At 33.1% G+C, this 15,075-nt stretch overlaps 2 long non-coding RNA genes and 1 pseudogene across 4 annotated transcripts; 1 reads left to right on the forward strand and 2 right to left on the reverse strand.

Annotated features, from left to right (window-relative positions):
* The first annotated feature begins 3,382 nt into the window (after positions 1 to 3,382).
* Positions 3,383 to 4,671, forward strand: LOC146940626 (uncharacterized). Its single transcript, XR_015032092.1, has 2 exons — positions 3,383 to 4,124; positions 4,377 to 4,671. It is a non-coding gene; the product is annotated as an uncharacterized LOC146940626 (long non-coding RNA).
* A 1,683-nt stretch (positions 4,672 to 6,354) lies between these two features.
* LOC146940627 (uncharacterized) lies at positions 6,355 to 8,253 on the reverse strand. 3 transcript variants are annotated; one of them, XR_015032094.1, is made up of 5 exons: positions 8,064 to 8,227; positions 7,816 to 7,870; positions 7,680 to 7,720; positions 7,503 to 7,556; positions 6,355 to 7,043 (listed from the first exon to the last, which is right to left on the reverse strand). It is a non-coding gene; the product is annotated as an uncharacterized LOC146940627 (long non-coding RNA). The 3 variants fall into 3 exon arrangements; XR_015032095.1 differs by having other exon boundaries at positions 7,823 to 7,870; positions 8,064 to 8,226; XR_015032093.1 differs by having other exon boundaries at positions 6,819 to 7,009; positions 8,064 to 8,253.
* A 1,560-nt stretch (positions 8,254 to 9,813) lies between these two features.
* On the reverse strand, positions 9,814 to 11,316 carry LOC146940628 (uncharacterized; annotated as a pseudogene).
* Positions 11,317 to 15,075: the final 3,759 nt, after the last annotated feature.

A 15,075-nucleotide genomic window follows, 5' to 3' on the forward strand; every position in this document is an offset into this window, starting at 1 on the left:
TTTGGATCACATTATGGTCATAGAGGTTTTTTCGATTTGGGTGAAGTTGGACCAATGTCTCTTTTTTGAGTGGTGTATTGATCCGCTAGCGTGGTCCATTTGGCCAAATATGTCTTTGGTTCAGATTAGTAAGCTTTTGCTTGAAGTTGTTGCTGTCATTGATTTATTATACCTTTGATTTCAGGATGACTTTTTTGATATGTTTCAGTTTATTTTCTAAATATACTATCTAGGATGGGAAGGTTTCCTATTTAAATTAAGCAACAGTGCAATGAGATTAATAATAAGTAGATTAGATTACACAAGTTTGGGTTCTGTTATAGTCCTTCTTCAGTTATTGCTCTGTTGGACTTTCCTCACAATTCTTTGACTTCGCACAAAATGGATATTATTCATGGCTTTCATTTGTCTGTATCATCGAGAACAAATATTTACAAAGCTTTTCATTCATATTTATGCTGATTGAACCAAATTTGGCACATTATATTCTTAAAATTAAGCTTGATTTTTGGGAACAAGTAACTACAAAGGCTAAATTCTGCTCTATATCTTGCTTCATGAAAAAGAAATTAGAGAAATTGTTTAAAATTTAAGCTGATATTTCAAGTATAACTTCTAATACCTGTATAAAAAACAAACCTATTTAATTTTTTTTTTTTGAGAGTTGGGTTGTGTATCATTTCTTTTAACATACTGTAAGATTAGGAGTATATACAAATGATATGAAGTAGCCTATTTATCTGTTGAAAGATGACCGCAGAGTGCAAACTACTAAAATTGCTGTAATTGAGAGTATTTAATTTTTAAGTCATCCTAAACTACTGATAGATATCCATAGATTTGTGCTAAAGATCAAACAACCTGTTGAAAATTACATATAGTATATTGCTTGAAGGCAAAGGAAAGCACAACTTCAGTAACAACTGATAAGTTTCGGAAGCATGCCTATTAATAGATAGGTTTTGATCTTCTTCTATAAACTTGTGGATTCGATCAACATAACTTTGGTTTGAGTAATCATGGACGTAAGCTCAGGTACATTATAAATTGGTTCTTGTAGAATTAGGGATGTTGCAAGAGCTGATAGGACTATGGCTGCAGTTAGCCCCGTTTTAACCAATATACATGCCCCAAAAGTGAAGGCAGAAACTTAAGTTGAAGTTGTCCATAAAAGAGTGTCTATTGCTCAGGGGCGGATCCAGACTTTCATTATACGTGGAGCTAAAATTTCTAGGTCCTTAGATTCACTACAATCCAATCATACAATCCAATCATACAAATTAAACTAATTCTTACAAAATCTACGTCTTTGTCTACCATGATCAGACCAAGGGTAAACGAAATTGCTAGGTTTATAACGACCTTTTTTAAGGTAAGCTTTACGTACCTCATCTTGGATGTTAGGATGATAGCTTGAAATTGGAGACCTAAGTCCTGGATCCGTTTCCAACAAATTGTAATCAACAACTTGAATACCCTCATTGGCCGAGTTAGGTGTAACTTCATTTTGTGGTTCACTTGGATGTCGAGTATTTGATGGTTCTTGACTAACCGAAGAACTAGCTTTGTCTCTAGAAAGCACGGGAAAAAATTTCTTCATCCTATAAAAGTAAAACACACAATCATTGTTACAAGTAAGTAACAAGAATATCACTAGTCATTAAATCATAAACAAATACAAAATACATATATATCGGGATACATTATAACAGCTTCATAGAACTCTTTGTCACATTTGATATAGCAGCATTATCAATTGTTCAATAAAAGATGGCTAGTTCAACCATTACAATTCTTAGTATAGTTTTCTACCTTATGTTCATTTCACAAGGTAGTATTTTCTTCCACAATTTTTGTAAATTATTATTCAAAACTGTCATAATTTTTTTTGGTGATTATCTCAGGTTATAGCCTATGTTCATTGAAAGATATTTCAGTAACCCAGTATGAGACATGAGTAGTGGAGAATAAGCCAGAATGGACTGTATATATCTCCAAAAAATATCATTATGCTCAAAGAAAATTGCTTTTCTGACCCAGCCACTTATTACCATTTCCACTTATTACCTTTGAGAGAGATTGCAATTTAAGAGAGAAAGGGACGTGTTTAGTTACGGTACAGGAAGGAAATTGGAATAGAAAATGAAAGAGAGAGAGTGAGACACACATCTGTCTTTTGTTTAATATACACTCCGATCACTATTATAAGCAAATGTTTGCATTTTAGATTCATTCATTGAATGATGTATGTGACCTACAACAAAGACCATATATATCATTAATTGTTGAATGAACCTAAAGTGTAAACTTTTGCTTATAATAATGACCGGAAGGTATATTTAAAAAAAAAAAAAAAAAAAAGGGAAAAGCATGTGGAGCTATAGTCCCACATTGCTCCTACATGCATCCGCCCCTGCTATTGCTGAACTTGCATGGAGGTATTTCAGCACCAAACTCATTTGTGTCCCTAAGTTGGAGGATTTTTTGCATGGATGTTAATTCCATGAATGCAACTTTAAAATTCTCATGTTCTTCATGGTCTCTGATGTCATTTTCATTCTTGCATCCGTGGCTTCCATAATTTTGGAGTGTAAACCTTTTTGCATGTTAGCCATATGTGTGTTACACACCTCGACCAAAGTTGTCATGGAAAATGCAACAAGGGAAGGTATCCAATCCAGATTTATGCATAAGATGGTCTGAACTGGAATCAACCAAATTCCATGAATGTGATGGCAAAAGTCTCCAACTCTGTTGGCATCCACATTAATGGTGATATTACCATCCATTGGTCCACCACACTTTACCATTAGAGACTTTTTTATAAACTTGAGCCATAAGAGCTGCAAAAAATTGAATTCGAGTTCTTTGAGCACCAAAGTACCATTGTCTCTGGCTCAGTTGTTTCACAGTTTTTTAAAGGAAGAGAAGGGAGGCAAGAATTAGTCCATATTGGTTGCTTGAATTATCATTGTTGGATAACAATTTTTTTACAAAGTTTAATATCAACAATGGACACTATGAGGCACTAGTATTAGCACCTGAGAATATGAATAAAAAGAAAAACAAATTAGTAATCACTATACATAAATCAAAATGATTGAATGTAGTACATAAACAAATTAGTGATGAGGCTAACTTGGAAATTTGGCAAATGTAATTTTCAAGTATTGCAAATCAATGCTGTGGAGTTCCTTTTTCAATGGTTTCTCTTTCTCTACTCACCACCATTATTCAACCCCACAATGATGCTATTAGGGAAAAGCTTATGCATATATCATATACTCGCAAATAGTTTGCTATTTTTATACCTGCAAGCTACTTGCCGAACATTTGCAGTGAATTCAAATGTGGAAGTTACTTTACTTTCACAGTGCAATGCAGACCCACGACTTTTAATAATTTGTTTCTTTTCATTCTCTTGTACCTCACTACATTACACAGTCTCTTCATCATAAAGGCCTATATTATGCATATAGCTTTCTCCCTATCCCTTCACTCACCACTCTTACTCTAAATTCATTTACTGCAGTATACTAAAACACTTTGCTTCAACAATGGCAACCAAATTGCCACAAGACGACCTCATTAACATTGAGGAGAAACTGAAGGAAGACTACTTCTTGGACAGTTATATAATAGTTTGCACAGTCTTGTACCTTAAAATGCTTTTCCTATTCCCATACCTTATGAACTTAGACTTGCACAAAAACGTCGAGAAATCCATAATATTTTTAGTCATCTGTTTCTTGTCCAACTCCTTGTTTTACCTTGCTCTCAAGAAATCCCTCCACTTCATCAGCCGCCGCACCTTAAACATTGGCATGCTTCATCAGCCGCCACATCTCACACTTTGCCGCTTATTTAACATTTTGCTCATTCTCGTACCTTATAATGCTTCTCCAATTGTCGTACCTCATGAACTTAGACTTCCACAAAAACACTGAGGAATGCATATTGTTTTCAATCTTTTGTTTCTTGTCCACCACATTGTTCTCCTTTGCACTCAAGAAATCCCTCCACTTCATCCGCCGCTGCACCTTATATACCGGCATACTTCTGTGTTGTTACACTTGTCTTTGGATGGTGCTTCTTCGCGACTGGGATTTACTATACTATACCTGGTACGTTATTTTACAACCTAGTTAATTTGTTTTAATAGTTTGCATTAGTATTATGAATTATTATGTTTTTTATGGTATGGTGTATATGTGTAACCTTGATTCTTGATTTCAAAGAGATAAGATTATTTCGTGTGATGAGATGGTTTTCATCCAGGGTTGCTGGCTTGCTGCTAATGCTACTATATAAATAACTCTTGACTAACTGTGCTGATTATTACTATATACCTAATATAAGTGATTCTCTTACTGCAGGCTTGTATAGCTTAATAGCAAAGATGGAAAAAAGCAGGGGAGAGGCCACATGCTCAATATGGAGAAGCTAGCTTGTTGCATTTTTGGGTTTGATGAATGGAAGAGTAAGAAAGGATTATGCTGTACCAAATCCAGCACTAGTTAATTTGATGAATGAAATAATACGTAAGATTACGTGTGTCTGTTTAGTAATGTGTCTGCTTAGTACATCTTCTAATGTAATGACAAAAATGAAATACATATTCTAATGTAATATGGTCCCTCTTAATGATTATGTCTTGATAGTATTTTATCACTTATTGAATTTATGCAACTTATGTTAGACATACTAGTATTTTAACCAAAAGTCACTTGATATCAAACAATTAAAAGTTTGTCTTGACTAAGATATGTCATGAATTGCAAATAAAAATAATTAAGTGGCCAACATAACATTGAGTATGAACTAGATACTTATCTTAAAGAGATGGTCCAAGAAGATGATGTGTTGTTGTGGGTAAGCCAGTGTTCTAGACTTTGAGCTAAAGTGATACAAGGAGGGTGATGTGTTCTTGTGGAATGCAATATTTATATGAGGTCCAATTATTGCCTGCCTAGGATATGGTTGGGGACATCTACCTCTAGTGTCAACTCCTCCGACTCCATCGACATAGTATTCTAAGTTTTATTTATGAAAACACTTTGAAACTACCTTCTCTCTACCACTTTTGATGTATCACCACCATATCCCTTGCCTTGTGGTTTCATAGCTTGAATTTTTCCTCCCTCCCTAACCTTGCTTTGTTCACCTTTAATTTGAACTTCCCTGGTCCCCCATCTTCGACATTCTGTACGTTCTTGAATTTCACAAAGCTGAAACGTCGCCCCCATTTGTTCAGGTTGCGGGGGATGAACGCTTCCCCCACCCTCCCGTATTGTGCAAACAACCTCCGCAAATCCATCGCCCCCACCTCTTCCGAGAAATTGGTGAAGAAGAAGGGTGTGCTTGCCCTGTCCATGTTGTGGACAAAGCCACCCTTCTGCGCGGAAATGGCGCTCTCTCTTTTTGAAAGTCCCGGGTGGTCCTGGAATTTCTCTCTATCTACTTTCTCTCTCTCTAGTTGAGTTTTAGTTGGTGATTATTATTCATTAAATTACTCTTTATGTATATAATTTTTCAATATAAATAGATTATTAATTAGTTTTGTAAAATGTGATCAAGGAAGGTTGACTTAGTTTGTAAAAGTTGACTCATCTGAAGGGGGTTCGACTTTTGACAACTCACTTAAACTTTGTTTTATAAAAAAAATAGTTCTGTAAAATGTGTATTTAGATTTGTTAATTTATATGCATATTATAAACATGTGGTGCTAACTTGATATTTTGCAAATGCGGTTTTCAAGTATTATCAATCAATGCTGTTGAGTTCTTCCGTTTTAATGGATTCTCTTTCTCCACTCACCACCATTATTCAACCCCACAATGATGCCATTACGGAAAAGCTTATGCATATCATTCTCCTGACTGCAATTTCACATGCAGCGGGACTCTGTTTGCCATTTTTATACCGACAAGCTACTTAATTGCAGGACATTTGTCTTTAGCTCATAACATCTTTATTATCACTGCGCATTCACCAAAACATAGTCTGTACATTATGGCATCATTTATACCCTCTCAATCCATATTCATATATGTGATGTGACATATGTGTTTTGAATGAATACAGGAGTTTCAATACTTGAAGATTAACATGCAAAGCACACACTCATGTAACATAATGGTGTATGTTTCAATTTTCAACTGAAACCTCTCTTGAACATCTATGCATTGTCATAATAGATGTCATATTCTTTTCCTTAAACTGAAAAAGAGTGTTTTATTGGTAGCATATATATGCATTGAGACTGTTAATCTAATGCATAAAATGATTAAAACTTCATTCACCGAATATACAATGCTAGATGGAAATAATCTGAAAAGGTAAATCTCAGTAAGATTAGAAACTAAGTTCATCTTGTGAATATCAATTAAGACATACTCATCAAGAGCCTTCAATTTATATTAACATTCTCTTATGCACAATAGTTGTATACATCAGAGTAGTGGTGTTTATCAGCTTCAAGTTTACAAAATAGTTTGCATTAATATGCTTTATAATTGGTGAAAATTATGTGATCTAGCTCTACACATGATTCAGCCCTCCACGTCTCAGGTTTCAATAATAAGATCTATACAGGAAGCAACTAAGGAATCTGATCCTAATCATACATATTCTGCTGGCTTGATTTCAATAGAAACCGTTGAAGATTCAGAATTCCATGAATGTGATGGCAAAAGTCTCCAACCCTATATCGACATCTACATTAATCAAATTGGTGATGTTATCATCGGATAGTCTGCAACACTTGACCATTAGACTTGCTATAAACTTAAGCCATAAGTGCTGCATGGACTTGAAGTTGAATTCCAATTCTTTGAGCACCAAAGTACCATTGTCTATGACTTAGTGTCTCCACAATTTTTGAGAGGAAGAGAAGGGAGGCAAGAACCAATCCATATTGGTTGCTTGAATTTTCATTGTTTGGATAACAAATTTTTTACAAAGTTTGATATCAACAATGGACCAATATAGGATGCAATAGTATTAACACCTGAAAATATGATTGTTCAAAATTAAAAAAACACCTGAAAGTATGAATGAAAAGAAAAACAAATTAGTAATCACAGTATATAAATCAAAATGACTGAACTTAGTACATAAAAAAAAAATTAGCAGATTTAGCAGGCTTATTTATATACAAAATTATTTTCCCGTTTACCATGAAGGCAGGCTTATTAGCAGATTTAGGAATAGTCTTGTTATTTTATTTAAAGATCTCATTGAAAAGTATACTTTTAAATAGATTTTAAAACTTCTAGATCAAAAGATATCTCTAAAGAAAATATATCAAACTCAATCCAGACTTTTAAAAAACTAAACCGAACGTTTAAAAAAGACTTTAAATTTAGAAATGGTTGCCTTTCCACCGCGAGAACCATAACAATCACACTGAATTGATACTAAAACTATTTTGGCCAAGTTTAAAAAAATCAGACCATCATCAATTCCTTATGTAATGGAAGTCTGTATAAAAAAAAACTTACCCACATAACCCGCATGATGTCTTCCTCACTCTCGACAACATGGAAATCCTTCACCTGAAAATAAATATTTGTTCTATGTTAATCGTTCATGCAGCACAAATACTTAAACTCAGAGTTGCACTATGAGGGAGTAGGTAATAACAATGTATTCCATTCAGTAGAAAAAGTTAAACTCACCATAAAATAAAGATATGTATAGAGTGAGGATATTGGCAAAGCTGTACAATATAAATGAAAAAGACATTAGAGGGTAATATAGAGGTTGTTTTTATAATTAACGAAAAATCTCAAAGAGAAAAAAAACAATGCTTACATCTCACCCCCATAGCCATCGATAGATTTGTGCTAAGACCAAACAACGCGCAATACTGGAATCAAGCAAGCACCATTGTTGTTAACTTGTTATAGGAGAACATCTTATCTTAATCTTAATAATATACAAATGTGAAGAAACAAATAGGAAATTTTTTTGCACCAATCCAATGTGTCACATCCTCAAGGTAGCCATATTACAAATTCAAGAAATTCAACATATATTATCAAAATAGGTTGAGTTATTACTTGGTAGGAGTTCTTCTTCTTCTTCCTCTTCTTCTTCATCTCTCTGCACATGTGTTTGTAGCAGAAAGTGATGAAAACAAATTGTGAGGTGAGTGGATCGAGTAGAAAGAAGCAAACGTTATATAAAAATGATCGAGGGGGAAGAGTTTGTTTGGAAGAAATTGGAAACTATATAAGCACGAAGAGTTTAATATATAGTAAGGAGATAATATGATGGTATACGTGGTTGTTGAAAATAAAGTTATCAACATGTATGCATTATTGACAAAGTCCATTTATCCATGTCAATGTGACATATGATATGTCCACGTTCTTTTAATTGGTGTTCTCATCACATGTGTAGTGGCAGGAAGTTCAGCAAGGCTAGGAGTAAATATATAGATGAAATTTATTCCACTATTATGACAAGAGAAGTGGTTTCTAGAATATTTATAAATAAATAAAATTAGTTCATGGAAAATGTTTGTTAGACACTCCAATATGTGTAAACACCTTTATAGTAATGATATGATAAATGCGATAGTTTGATGATGTGAAAAGACAAAAAGATAGAAAAAAAAAATATGAATGTGTTGAACGGGTGTATGAAATTTAAGGAGTCTAAATATCATTGTTGTTAATTAATAGATGCAACAAATGAATGCCAAGCGAGTGTGAAATGAGATCACCAACTAAAGATTTCAAGTGGGTTGTTTGGATTTATTTTTTTCAATAAAGATCATCATGTTTCATAAAGATTTAACTGATTGTCGTGTATAAAAAAATTAATACCGCTACTCAATCACGATCGTTTTATCATTAAAATTATTGGAGTTTTATCATAATCATTTTTAAACGAACACATAATTGTTTATGATGTCTGGGTGATCTGAAAATATGTATGACCGACAATTTATGAAAGTTAAACTCATTTCATTTGACAAAACTTCATTTTTCATCAAAATGTCTGTAATGACTATGTTCACTAAGGATATACTTGAAAAAAGCATAGCACGGTCACATAATTGTCTGGTTTGGGTGGACTTCCATGACTTTAAGTTTTTTTTTTGAAAGGCCCATGACTTTAAGATTATTATTCTGCTTTTGTCGTTTCATGACATTTTATCGAATCATTTATAAAACTCAACTGAAATATATTTAAACTGTCGACTTTAACTTTAAAATGACTCTAAAAACGGACTAAAAACTCTATATGATTTCTTGTCACTAGAGAGCAGCCCATTGCATTGGAGTCCACCACAAACGAAAAGGAATCGTCATTACTTTTTTTGGAGGAATATATAAAATTTAGAAGGAAAAAAGTGAAATTAAGGAGTTGAGCTCTACTCCCAACCCTCGCAAAAAATACTCAATGTGCCACAACCCACAACAAGCAATGCTACAACTACATGTTAGGAAAAGGTACATAAAATTCTCTATACTATCTCACACAAATCATACTATTTCAATCTAATCAAATTATTCCCAAAGAAAAGGAACCAAATCATCCAGAAGTCCTAGCTCAACTGGCAAAAATGCCGAAATTGTTAGGCCGGATGCCATGACCGGGGTTCGAACCCCGGTACCTCCACTTGTGTGTGTGAGTTTATAATGGCTTTGCCATTTCGTCTATCTACCAAAAAAAAAAAAAAGGAACCACCATTTCGTCTATCTACCAAAAAAAAAAAAGGAACCAAATCCAAAAAGAACTCGTCTATCTACCAAAAAAAAAAAAAAGGAACCAAATCCAAAAAGAACAAGCATGCATATGCTAGTCAATTGGAGAATAATCTATCTCACAGTGTAGATGTCTAAAACACCAATCTATGTAAGGTCTTTTTGAGCGGAGTCCATCAGAAAGTTTAGAAGGCAAAACTAATTTTGGAATTTTATTGTCATGCTGCCTTGTATACATCTTCAATTTGTCAGAATAAACATCAATAGCATATAAAGCATTGTTTTTATAACCCCACATGCCTGGGTTGCTCAATGCATAGTACTTTTTTCTCGGAGCATAAAATATTGCAATGTCACCCAAAGTTTCCAACTTGACATAATTCATGGTTGAGAAATCTATCTTGTACACATCAAATATTACCTCGGATAAAATATTAAGCACTAAAAGTTGCCCATCACAATTAACCAATCTTACATGTGACATATGAGCTACACTAGGAATACTCTTGAAATCTAAAAACTTTATAGTTGCAAAATTCAAGTTGAGTATCCCTATGTTGGCTTTGTCTGTGACAACATATATGATATTGTGCAAAACAACAAAGTCAACAACCTTTTATGGTGTCAAATAAGTAACCCAACCAAGATTTCGAGATTGATAAACATGCAAATTGTCAGAATTTTCACATAAAACTGCCAAGATAAATTCCTTTGATCCTCTAACAAAAACAAGTAAGACATTGCAAGCAAAGCAAGAGGAACCAACTTCAAAGGTTGAGTTATCGATTACCATAATTCTTCTTGTAAATGGATTAAGTAGCATAAATGAATTATTTCTCCCTGTCATGATCAAATATCCGCTAGAAGACCTTTGATAGACAAATCCGATGTAGCGATTGATATGTTTGAGTGATAAATTTTTTGGTCATGTACGCTATGGAAGAAAAAAGATTTCTCAAAATTTAAAGATTTTTGGAGAATTAATGGTTCTTGAGATGCCATGAAATTTCTCCAATAAAATTTATGAAATTCCCACCAATTCTTGCACACACTACCAAACTGGAAGAGGTCATCAAAATTTAGCTTTCTAGCAATGACATCTAACAAATCCCAAGGAAGTTGGTTGTTCTTGTCTACCTTCATTTTTTTACCTTGCATAATTGACAGTGTTGTTTTTTTTTTTTTTTTTCCATATATTTCTAGAACATATGACATAGACATTGTGGAGTTAAAGAAAGATTTATTGACCCATTTTTTCAAACAGAAATCAAGACCCACATATAAATATAATACAGTTATGTACGTACTCCTCAATTTTTATGTCGGTAGATTATTTTCCTATTTCCCTAATCATTGGCATTGTGTCGTTAAAAAGTATTAAAACAAGATTTCAGTATCTAAAAAGGTACCAAACTACCAGCAACAGATGACCATACATACACATACATACACATGGTTTTGACAGGAATGGTTTAAAAAGCAAACCAAACTAATCAAAACCAAGTACGGGTTTTGACATATTTTTATCAAAACATTAAGTTTTCATTTTAACATGTATCTCATGTTTTTTGCTATAAAACAAAAAATGTATCTCATGTTTTTTTTTTTTATGTATCATTGTTCACGTTGTTTTTTTATTTCTCCATGACAATTAATTTTTTTAGGTATAAGTGAAAACTTCTGTGAGAGAAAAAGTAAATCATTATTTTTTAATATTTACCCAAGCAAAAAGTGGAACCAGGAAGGAATAATAATGAAACTTGAGTAATAAAATTGTACATTTGCTAGAAGAAGAGATGGAAATAGAGAAAGAGTTATAGTACCATTTTTTTTTCTGGATAAGAGTGAAGAGGGAATTGAAAGATTGGTGGATTGAAAAAAAGTGATAAAAATGACATGCAAATAATACAAATTCTTGTGTTTGAGAAGGTAAACCAAATATTCGTTTGGTTAAAGTACATTTGCATTGATGAAATGTGTTTGAGAATCTTAAAGAAGTAATATTTTGGTGAAAATGCATTAAATTGAAAAATTAGCCCATGATTTTGATGAAGTGTTAGCTGGAAGAAGTGTATAAAATACTATAGTATGTTACCATTATATATATATATATATATATATATATATATATATATATATATATATATATATATATATAAGATTGCACTTTGGCTCCCCAACTTATACAAATAGATGATTTTGGCCTCCATACTTTCAAAATATAGCATATTTGACCACATCTTTAGCCCATTTTGCAAAAGTGTTGGTCCCCTTAAGTCAAAGCATACATGAACACTCACTTAACCGACTCAAAAGCCACCTATAATTTTTTATTTCAAAACTAAAATAATATCCAACTCATCACTTGATTGAAAAAAATTAATAGAAAAGAAGACAAATAATCAACAAGCTTTAAGCTTGTTGAATATAATTAAAAAAATTAATAGAAAAGAAGACAAATAATCAACAAGCGTTAGGCTTGTTGAATATAATTAAAGACACCATCTTAATTGGGACTTTCAAACTTGATCTTGAGAAAGCTTTTCATAATGTTAATTGAGACTTCCTTCAATCCTTCTTTTAAGACTATGGCTTCCACAACATTACAATCAAGCTTATCACGCACTTTGTTACTTCCTCCACCCTCTCTATCCTTTAGAATGGGAATAAGATGTCTCCTTTCAAGCCTGATCATGGTCTTAGACAAGGTGATATGTTGTCCCCTTATCTTTCAATCATTTGCATGGAAAATCTATCCATTTCCATCAACAATGATGTTCTTCAAAGGACATGGTACCCCATCTACTACAAAATGTGGAAAAAAAGCGCCCCTTTAATGGCGCTTTTAATACTAAAGCGCTATAAATGGAAACACGGAGGTCTTAGATAGCGCTTTTTCGAAAAAGAGCTACCTTTGGTAACAACTTTATATAGCGTTTTATTTGAAATCGCCATCATAAGTTTATTGAAAAACGGTAAATATAAAAAAAAAATTAAAGAATAATATTAAATAGCGCTCATTATAGAAAGCGCTATTTATGGCTCAACCTTAAATAGCGTTTTTAAAGCGCTGTGGTAAATTAAGAAAGATAGCGTTTATATTGTTAAAAAAGTGCTATTTAATAATTGAATTTATGTTGCCTAGTGGTAAAGTGTGTTCACAATCAACGCTAGGTCGCCTGTCCGATTCCTTGCCCTTACGTGGAAGTTTTATTTATTTTTTCATTTATATAAAATTCGATCCTTTTTGGATTTTTTTCCTTATTTATATTAAAAAAATCGGTGTATGTGTATCATAACAATAAGCTCTATTTTTTGGTTCCTAAAAAAACAAAATCAACTAAAGTAAAAACACAAATTCTATAAAACGTATTTTTTATTTTTTTTAAGATCCCATTACTAATTTTTTCCTCAAAACTTTCAGATTGTGCGATTCATTCCAAAACGGCTGCCCTCTCTTTCATTTCCAGAATCAGCATCATTCTACTTCGATTCATTCACCACCATCACTCTACGTCTCTCTCCTTCGATTCCAGCTTTCTCAATACTCAGTTCTTCATTCCAGGTACCATCTTCATTCTCTCCTTATATTTCCTCTGTCAATTTATCATATTATTGTTTTAGGGTTTTTGGGTTCAAACTAAAATTAAGACTACAGTGTTGGTATTTATGATAATGGGAAATTGAAATTTTGCTGTGAAATTGAATTTGACAATGGTGTGTTGTGAAATTAAATTTGAGTTTGTGTGTTTTCTCATTTAATTGATTGTTGTTTGGATTAGAAAAAAATCTCAACTAGTATTGGGATAGTGTTTCTAGTTTTATGTGTAACCAAGAAAAAGTTTATGTAAAAAAAAAATCAATAAAAAGTTTATGATTACTATTTACGGGGGATTTTTTATGTAGTTTCCCATTTTCCCATTTTCCTAGCGCTTTTTTCCTGTATAGCGTTTTAAAACAAAAACGCTGTTTTTTACTAGTGCATGTGTTAGTTTAAATCCCTTTTAGATGGAGTTTATTTTTGAAAGCGCTATCTAAGGATAACCTTTGCTAGCGCTTTTTGACATAAAGAGCTATATAAACCCTGCTTTAGATAGCGCTTTATACAGAAAAAAGCGCTATATTACCTTTACCAGCGCCATTTATAGTAGCACTTCAAAAGCGCTATCTAAAGCAAAAAAAAAGTGCTATATAAGCTCATTTTTGTAGTAGTACATCTCAACTAATGGCCCCCCAGTTATCTCACATTATCTTTGTGGACGATGTCTTTCTCTTTACCAAGGAAAGAAATTCCTAGTTTAGATTCATTACTGATTTGTTTGAACGTTTCAGCCGTGCATCAGGATTGAAGATTAATTTGTCCATGTCTAAAGCATTTTATTCATCAGGTACCCCTCAATCAAAAATTAACAAGGTTACACATCTATTTCGGGTATTAGAAGGACAATTTCTCTTGATAAATATTTAGGTCTTTCGATTCTCAGAGGGTGGGCAAGGTGAAGTGATTTCAATTTTATTATGGAGAAAATGTAAACCAGGTTTGCCTCTGGGATAAACAAAATTCTCAACAAACCATGTAGATTTGCTCTAGCGTCTTCTGTTCTTTCCTCCATCTCATCTTACTACATAAATATTGCATATCTTCCTCAAAGCATTTGAAAAAGTATTCATTAAACCGCTCTTAATTTCATTCAAAGAGGCCCTAATAACAAAGTTATCCACTTGGTTGGTTGGTACAAAATTGCTCGTACTAAACATCTTGGTGGTTTAGGTATCAGATCGGCTAGAGAGACTAACACTTGCCTCATGAGAAAACTTGTTTGCGATATGGTTCAGTCATCTAATAAGCTTTGGGTTAATCTTTTCTCCAGCAAATATGTAGCCGACCCAAACATCCTTCATGCTACCGCTCATCCCATTGGATCGCCTACTTGTACTTCCATCGTTCATGCAAAAAAAAAAGTCCTTGGGTAAGACTATTCTTGACTCGCAGGTTCTGACTCATCTTCCTTTTGGTTCAGCCCTTATAGACCTCTCAATTTCTTAGGGACTCTTTTTTCCTACATAGACATTCATGATTTACATATCACAATTAATCATAGTAATGATGTTGAGACTAGACAATCCTTGTGGAGATAAATTTTTTATATATTACCACCCGTTAGTATTTTGTCATCATTCATTTTCTGAAAATATAATGTGTATCCCCATTGAACAAATCCATGCTCCATCCTTGACTAAGTTTGCATACAATAGTGTAGTTGAAACTAGACAATCGCTGTGGAGACGAATCTTTTATATATAACTACTTGTCTATTAACTATTACATTTGTCAGTAGTTTGTCAATATTCATTT

This window comes from Medicago sativa, chromosome 3 (genome assembly GCF_051527215.1).
Source record: "Medicago sativa cultivar Bolivia chromosome 3, Bolivia_mono, whole genome shotgun sequence".
NCBI classification, from domain to species: domain Eukaryota; kingdom Viridiplantae; phylum Streptophyta; class Magnoliopsida; order Fabales; family Fabaceae; genus Medicago; species Medicago sativa.